This window comes from Protopterus annectens, chromosome 8.part0 (assembly GCF_019279795.1).
Source record: "Protopterus annectens isolate FY-2018-M chromosome 8.part0, PAN1.0, whole genome shotgun sequence".
Classification (NCBI taxonomy): Eukaryota; Metazoa; Chordata; order Ceratodontiformes; family Protopteridae; genus Protopterus; species Protopterus annectens.
Window position 1 is genome coordinate 71770913 of NC_056741.1, and position 9332 is coordinate 71780244.

Consider the following 9332-nt stretch of genomic DNA (forward strand, 5'->3'; position numbering starts at 1 on the left):
ACCTTCACCTAGAATGATACCACAATACAAAGACAAGATTATCAATTTCAACAATTAGCTAAGGTTCTGGTGTCATTCCAAGGGGATCCAGTGTCTGTCTGCCTGGGATGACATGATAGACAAGCCTCACTGTTTCGCCAGAGATGGTTTGCACCTGTCACCCCTAGGCTTTCGAATACTGAGCAAGGCTCTTGCCGTGCCCATAGTGCATTTTTTAGGCAAAGCTCAAAGGACAAACCAACCACCATAACCAGCAAAGGTAACCAAAAACTAAGGGTAATGTTACTCAATGCCAGAAGTCTCAAACTCAAAATGCACACACTCGAGGCACTCCTCAGCATGGAGAAAATCAATGTTTGTGCAGTGACGGAAACTTGGTTCAAGGCTCAAGAGAGCACCCCAGCAATACCAGGTTACAATTCATATCATACCTTCCGGCCTCAGTTACCGGATCGCAGTAGAAAGGGCGGAGGTGTATCCATATTCATCAAGAATACCCACATCTCCAGGTTAGTAGCACAGCATGATGCCCCAGAGATCATCCATGCACAACTTTCAGCAGGCAAAACCACATTTCATGTTGTAGCCGGTTATCGATCGCCCACCATGTCCCGAGAAGCTCACTCAGCATTCCTCGAGGCACTGGACAATATAAAGGTCCTACCCAACGTCATCATTTTGGGTGATTTCAACTACCCAGGTATAGACCGGGTGAACTACCAATGTTCTAACTCCTATGCCCAGCGATTCCTAGAATTTATAAATTCAAATGCCCTCGAACAACTGGCATATTCTCTCACTAGAGGAGACAACATATTGGATCTAGTCATCACAAATATGGACGCCCACTGTAACACACCCCTAATCACTCTCTCTCTGGTCAGATCTGACCACAAACTGATAACCCTGAGCATCCTCACTCCTCCACATCCCGCAGTCAAAGATACCATCGTAAAAAACCTTTCTAAAGCAAATTTCGAATTACTTGTGTCCAAAGTGGAAAGCTTCACTATTCCCTTGCAGAAGGATAATGATATCCAGGATGCGGAATCCTACACCAAGGCACTCTATATGCATCTTCAGGATTGCATGGACCGTGCTATCCCAAATAAAACCAAGACTCCTTCCTCAAGCAAGAGGAAACCAGTCTGGTGGACCACAACCATAAGCAAACTATACAACAAAAGGAGGACACTTACACAAAAAAAAAGCCAAATCTCAAGTAGAAAAATCATCCCTGATCAGCATTAGTAAGAAATTGAGGGCCCTCATCAAGTCAACTAAAGCGAGTTTCGAAAAGAAAGTTGCCAAGGATGCCAAGGATAACCATAAGGCCTTCTATGGCTACGTCAAAAACCTAAATAGCAATGCTCAGGTCTGTTCCGAGTTAGTACAAAACGGAACAAAATACACTGACCCCACTGACATTGCCAACATCTTGGCCGATAGGTTCAGTGCAAATTTACCCCCCCCCCCCAACACCTGCAGGGCCTATTATCCCAGGGGATTGTGTAACTCCAAATATTACTGATAAGTTGGTTAAAAAGGCTCTATCTAAAGCAAAAAGCACTGCCTCCATGGGACCAGATGGTGTCCCGGGCTGTGTCATACGCAAGCTCCAAAATGAATTAACCCCACATCTGAACACCCTGTTCAGTCTCAGTCTCTCAACAGGATATGTACTCATAGAATGGCGCACAGCAATGGTGGTCCCGCTACACAAGGGTGGGGCCACAACCGACCCTGGGAACTACCGACCAATAAGCCTGACTTGTCTGATTTGTAAGGCAATGGAGCGAATCATTATGGAACTCATAAATGGAGAGACTCGGAACCTCCAAACACTTGACCCCACACAGTTCGGCTTCATCAAGGGAAGATCATGCCTCCTGAACCTGGTGGACTTCTTTGAGACAGTTGCTAGGCTATAGATAAGGGAAAGGAGGTTCACACAGCTTACCTTGACCTTGCTAAGGCATTTGACACCATTCCCCATTCAGGTATTATTGATAAAATCACCAACCTGGGCATAAACCCTTACATCACAAGATGGATCGCAAACTGGCTCTAAGACAGATCCCACAAAGTAAGAGTAGCGGGATCTATGTCTGAATACAGACCAGTAATGAGCAGTGTGCCTCAGGGCTCTGTCCTGGGACCCCTCCTGTTTAGCATATACTTCTCAGAAGTACAGGCAAACACTGAAGGGCTGTGGCTGTCCAAGTTTGTGGACGACTGCAAACTGGGTGCCATAATAGAGTCTCCGGCCCACATAGATATCCTCCAGAAAGGCTTAAATGAGACTGACGCATGGTGTCAAAGCCATGGTCTCAAGATAAATGCTAAAAAATGCGTAGTAATCCCCTTTGGAAAAAACAGAGTACCCACGAGCTACCGCATAGGAGGTAACCCCCTGAAACCTGAAGAAGTAATAAGGGATCTAGGGACCCAAGTAGATAGTCAGCTTTCCTTTGATAATCATGTTGCCAAGGTGGTTAGAAAATCCTTCTATGTGACCCATCTGATCATGAAAGGGTTCGCATCAAGATCTAAGGATGTAGTGGTGCCCTTCTACTCTTCCCTCATCAGACCCATTATTGAGTACAATACACCAATTGGAATTTACCTGGCCAGGCATTTCCAGCAGCTGGAGAGACCGCAGAGGTACCTCACTGAGAGGATTACCAGCCTAAAACAATTGCCCTATGCAGCATGATTAAAGAAACTAAAGCTTTTCTCTGTTGCATACCGCCTCCTCAGAGGTGATATCTGTCTAACATACAGAGCCATGTCCAACCCAGAACTGTTGAACATGCTCCATCTTAGCAAAACTACATCTACTCAAGCTACATGCTCTAGGGATATAAACCTCAGCACAACAGTGAATAGAACATGCTGGAGGGATAGATTCCCTTCGCAGAGGCTTCCCTTGCTATGGAACAGGGTCCCGATCTACATAAGATAGAGTCCCTCACTATCACTCTTCAAGAGGAACCTAGATGAGTGGATGGGTAACAGAAAGTTCATGCTGGGGATCACACCAACAGCTCTACCAGATAGGGGCAAAGGGTACTAGCTGCTAGAACAAGGGCCTAGGGAACTAACCAAAGGGGCAGTGAATACCGCACAACATGGCTGGGCTAATATATGCCTTCGGGCAGATAGCCCAGTACTTACCTATGAACCTATGGTGTTCTGGCAGATCACTGATTTTTAGTCACTAAATGATGACAGACATTTTAGTTTCAGATTTAAAATCCTTAAAATTCATGCTAATTTAAAGTCTGTTATTCTGGAAACTTCCTAAGTATATAAAAGAATGGTCTGTGACCCCCCACACTTATTATTTAGCTTTCTTCTTGATTCTTAAACTAAGATGTTGAGAGGGATTTGGGAGAAGTGGGTGCAATGTTTCATTTACTATATTCTGACAGCAGTGAGCTGAGAAAATAATTTTCCGTGTGACATTTATCTATGCATTTATTTATTCATTTGATTGCAATAAATGATATGAGGTGAAGAGTCACATTCATAAAAAGTTGCTGTAATTGATGGTCACGTCTGTGTGGGTGTGTGGGGGGGGGGCAAAAATACATTCAACAGCCTCTAATTTTACAAAATGTCTCTGATTCTTAGGTCACATTTTGGTCTGTCCACCATAAAGTTTGTGGTTTTGCTAGCAAACTGATGAGGACTGCAATCAGTAAATACTGATGACAGGCATTTTAGTTTCAGAGATAATAGCCTTTGAAAAAGCGTAGTGATGGTCTAGTAATTTTCTAACTATATAAAGGCAGTTCCTGCCTCTGACGTTGATCCTTTATCCACCATTTCTTTTTAGCTTTTTCATTGATTCTTGTGATAAGAGGTTGAGACATATATGATGAAAATGACTGAGTATGGGAGGTGTTGCAGTGTAAATGTAAGCGTTGCTAGCTAGTCATAACCTATCTCACTTTCATTAGTGTCAGACATCAGCATTGTAATCAAGAACTGCCCATCAGTGGCAATCTGGGTATTATGTGAATGACAGCAAATTACGTCGACTCGTAGTGACATCTAACAGTGCTTGGATCTTTGGTTGTGAGTGATAGTAAATGATCACTGGCAGAGTGTTATGTCAAGTAGTGGTGACATCTAACAGCACTTGGTTCTTTGGTTGTGAGTGATAGTAAATGGTCACTGGCAGTGTTACGTCGAGTAGTAGTGACATCTAACAGTGCTTGGTTCGTTGGTTGTGAGTGATAGTAAATGGTCACGGCAGAGTGTCACATCGAGTAGTAGTGACATCTAACAGTGCTTGGTTCTTTGGTTGTGAGTGATAGTCAGGGGCGGCTCGTGGCATCGGGCTGCCGGACTGCAGCCCCCTCAGCTAGACAGCTGAGTACTTAGTTTATTTTTTTTTTTATGTAAAAAAAAAAAAATGAAATTTGTTTTTATACTTTAAATTTTGAGTCCGCGACTTGAAATTACGCGCATGCGCATTGCGCGCTTCTATAGCAACAGCGTTTTTTTATTTTTTAAGTTCTTGCTGCAATGTTTTCATTGCAGCCCGGAGGAGCAAAGAAGGCATCATTGTGATGCCCAGAACTCCCCAGAAGTCTATGTGTTTGAGACACAAACCGCATAGACATGGAAGGGGCTCGGACTGCGACGTCCGCAGGCACGTCATGACGTGCTTGCTGGGCAAATGCTGCTGATTGGTTGTCGCTCTCTTCCCGGGCTTTATGTCCTAGGAAAAGAGCGAGAATCAGTCAGTCGGTTTTCGGCGTTGGACCTGGTATTGTGACCTTTTTTTCCTGCTGTGAAAACTTTTGTTTAACAGTTTACAATTATAAAACATTTTTTTTTATTTTTTGGCACAACAAGAGTACAAGACAAATTATTTTTAAAGTAGAGAGCGAGGCTATCAAACTGTGGTGGATTTATTATTGCTGCTTCCCTGCTTCTTTCATCAGGCTGTTCTGGAATCAACAGGTGAGTTATTTACTATTTATTTCATTACTTATTAATCCAACATGACATTGTAAAATATATATTAGATATTTTAGTATCATTACTAATTATTATTGTATCACCTCATTACATGCTATGTCATTTATCTGTTTTAGATAAATGTATAAAAGCTATCTTATGATTTTATTTATACTGTATTTATATATATTTTTGATATGTGAATGTTGAATTTATTTATGTGCTTGTCCCTTAGGGTTGTGTTATGGCAGGGGTTGATTGATTGTTTATCTAATTAATTAATTAATTTTCCCGCTTTACTGTGTTGTATAAAATGGTGCATTTCTTAATGTTTAATTGTCTGATGAAGTGTAGGTTTCACTACGTGAAAGCGCTTACTTTTGTTGGATACAATAAATTGCTTGGATTTTGTTTTACATTGCTGTCTACAGTTCCTTTGGTTCCATTCGTGACTAGTTCCTCCTTTTATTGTTTGCATTATTAATCCAATACAAAGAAGTGATGGTTTACAGACTGATGCTGACATGTTGGTTTGTGCAGCATTTTGAATTCTAATTCAACCAGGGATAATTTTTATTGGACATGGTGACATAGTACAGAGTGACATTTTTCACTAGCTTTATGCATGGAGGATATGAAAGCTGATATTCTTAAGTTTTCATCAGGCACCTAGATGCCTTTTCCAGCATAGACAGTATTGTGCAGTATCTGTGTGTGTGTGTGTGTGTGTGTGTGTGTGTGTGTGTGTGTGTGTGTGTGTGTGTGTGTGTGTGTGGATTGTTACCCTAGTTGCTTGCTGTTTGTTTTAGTTTCAGTACTTCTTAGATTATATGCTATTTTCTGGTGAACATTGAGCAGCTACTATACTTACTGGCTCTGCAGTGATGTTTTCTCCTGAAGGACAAATGAATTGGAATAATTTTTATGGATTACTGCATGTATCCCAACTTTTATGGTTTCTTCTTTCTTATATTGAACTTGGTATGCAAATGAGGAATGAAATCAGCAGAAGGCTCAAAAAGTCAAATAGACATATATTTTATTCAATATCACAAATATGTAAACAGTTATGAAATAAAATAACTTTAGGAAAAACAGTCTACTGAAAGAACTAATATAACACACTGTTGAGGTGCCTATTCCATAAAATAAGAAGCAGATATCACTGCATTAAAAAATTCAGTACTAGCAGCCAATATAAGTACAATGCTTAGCAAAAATGAGAAGAGCTTGAAACTCACCCATGGTATAACAATAAGTACACCAATGGATTCCTGGGTGAGTAGGGACCTTCTCTGAGTGCTTAATGGCAGTTACCACGGTATTCAAGTTTTCATGTCTTATGACCATTTAACTTTTGTTTTCTATCATTCTTTTTGGAATTATCACCTGATTGGCCTGCTGGCTTATTTTGAGTGAAGGAAAACAAATTCTGTATATACTTAAATCCTTCTTGTAAGAGCAGTCACTTTGTCAATGCCTCACACTCATCCCTAGTTTGGGACACAAAGGAGTTGTCTTCTAAAATCGTTACTGGCTCAGCTTCATCTACTGCAAGTGATAAGTAACAGTTTTTTACTGATGTGGGAACGAACTGCTGAGAGACTGCCTTGTACAAAAGGTGTTCCAGTGACCGTACATCCATTGGTAGGAAATCGCTACTACCGTTCTATTCATCTGAAGCAGCAGAGTTCACCTTCATTTCTGCAATCTTCCCTGTCCTGGTAGTGCTGCCTGGCTTGATCTCTGTGGCAGTGAATCAGGAGAATGGTCAGAGAATATTTTTCCCTGACCCATGTCTTCAGAAGGTGAAGTACATGTCCCTCTTAAGTCAGATCTAGTAAGGTTGGGAAGGTTTTCCATAGGGAGATTGTGTTATAAGAATATCAGTGCTTGCTGTGCCAGGTCAAAGGCATTTTTTTCATTTAGAAAGTTTAGGAGTAATGAGGCTGGGTATTTAAAATGAAGGGAATTTTGTTCCTATAACACAGTGCATGTACCTGCCCCAAATCTTTCCGTTTTGCCATCACTATTTCTGAAAAATTTAGATGAATTCAATCCTTTGTCCCAAAAGTAAAAAAATATTTTCCTTCTTTGGCTGTACAGAGGAGAAGCTCCTTGTCAAGTAATTTAGTACATGAAAGATAATACAGTGGAGGCTGAGGATTCAGATGACTCCATCCTTGCAACCCTATGCGACCCTTCAATCGTTATTTGTTCCTTAATACCAATAGCCTTTGGAAGTTTATCTTTCAGGAGCTATCAGACATTGGAGTCCTCTGTAACCATCCTTCAAGACTAAACTATGCAGGGAATTTCTTCTGTGTCTCTTTTCAATATCATCAAGCTGAAGTTGGAGGGAACATAGAGTTTTTTCTCTGTGATTCCATTACACATTTTGTGCAGTTAAAAGCAATTTGGGGATGAGAGTTCTGCTTTCAAAATCCTGCCATGTTCATTGGTAACTCATCCCTCATGAAATATAACAAGTTCTGATGAAGTAAGATCGCAGTACCTTGCAAACATGAATTTAAATGATACATGCTTTGAGATCTGTTGACTGGAACACATGATAAGGTGCATCACTCTTGTATAAGTCTCTAGACAATAGCATAGCAATTCACAGACCTGGAGTGAAATAAAGACAGAATGATCTACGTCAGTAATGATAGAGTATATACAGGAAAGTAAACAATTCACACACACACACACACACACACACACACACACACACACACACACACACACACACACACACACACACACACACACACACACGCACGCACACACACACACACACACACACACACACACACACACACACACACACACACACACACACACACACACACACACACACACACAGACACAGACACACACACACACACACGCACACACACACACACACGCGCACACACACACACACACACACACCAGATTTAAAAATAATTTATGCTTAGACAAGCAGTGAAACACACTAACCTTAAACGAAACTCCATTCCTGGTTTAGAATACTTAGCTCTGGGGAGTCCTCAAGCAGCTTAAGCAAATATGGATTAACAGACCCCCTACCCTACTTTGCAAAAAAAAAAAAAATGAATCCAGTTCCCTACACTATGAAATTTTGAAATTGCACATTGTTGTTGAACACAAATGTAAAACTTCAATGTAACAGCACAGCAACCCATTACAATCTGTGGGTTGGTGCTTGGTAGGTAAAGTCCGAGCTGTACATCAGAAGTGATGCTGCAGACATTACATGGTAAGACACTAAATGTCCATGCTGCAAGCAGAGCTGTTCTCACATAGCAGAGACATTTATGTGGGGTGGATGGTGGATGCCAGCTATGTCCAATGTATGAAATGTTCCTTTCATACATAGGGGGTGACTCCAAACTTCTTTTAAGTTTTTGAACTGTGTACTAGATAGCATAACTCCACAGTATGCCACTACTATAATATAAGAAATAAGTGGAGTGATTAATTTAAATAGTGTTTTACAGAATTTTTGTTAACTTTCACTTATGTTTTATGCATTCTGTAAACTTATGATTATTGTATAGCATCAGGAAGTCCGTGAGTACTCGACTCACCAGTATGAGCTCAAAACAGTGGCAGAAGTGAATTCACTATTGGGGTAGCTTTGGAAAAATGGCAGAGGCTGCCTGCAACACCTCCCCATTTGTTTTGGAATTCAGGGACACAGTGAACGTATCACAATGTAAAGGGGGGAGGATATTGAATACCTGAAGTGTCACCCTTCAAATGATACTATGCATCTAGGTCAAATCTTCAAAAGGTGGTAGTAGGTCAGGTTGACATTTTCTTTTCCATTATGCTTAACTGACACATTGGTGATCACTACCAGCTACCCACTGGTTGATTTGTTCCAGCTACAGAGACTATAGCTGAGCCTATGGAGAGGGTACATCCTAGATTCACAGGTTCATAGGTTCATAAGTTTAAAGGAAGTAGATATTTACAGACTTCCAGTAATGGAGATGCAAACCCAGAAATTCTCACTGACAAACAACCAAAACAGAAAAGAAGTACCTTCACACCCAAACCGCATGCTGATAATATATTAGTAGAAGCTTGTACAAACAGCAAGCAAGTAATGTGGTTTACAAATTGGTTTTCAAGTTCATAGAGTACTCAGTTTATTTCTCATTACAACATGGATACCTGCAAGCAGTTGCTGTTCCTTTGATCACTTGGGGATACATTCCTGAATTCCATTTCCAATGACTGTTTCCTGTCTGCACTTATAATTCCCCAAGACTCCTTTTCATAATTGTCTTTAAGCCCAGAAGTCACAAATGTACTTCCACAAAGGCTTGTTGCCCTGATAAAGCTCT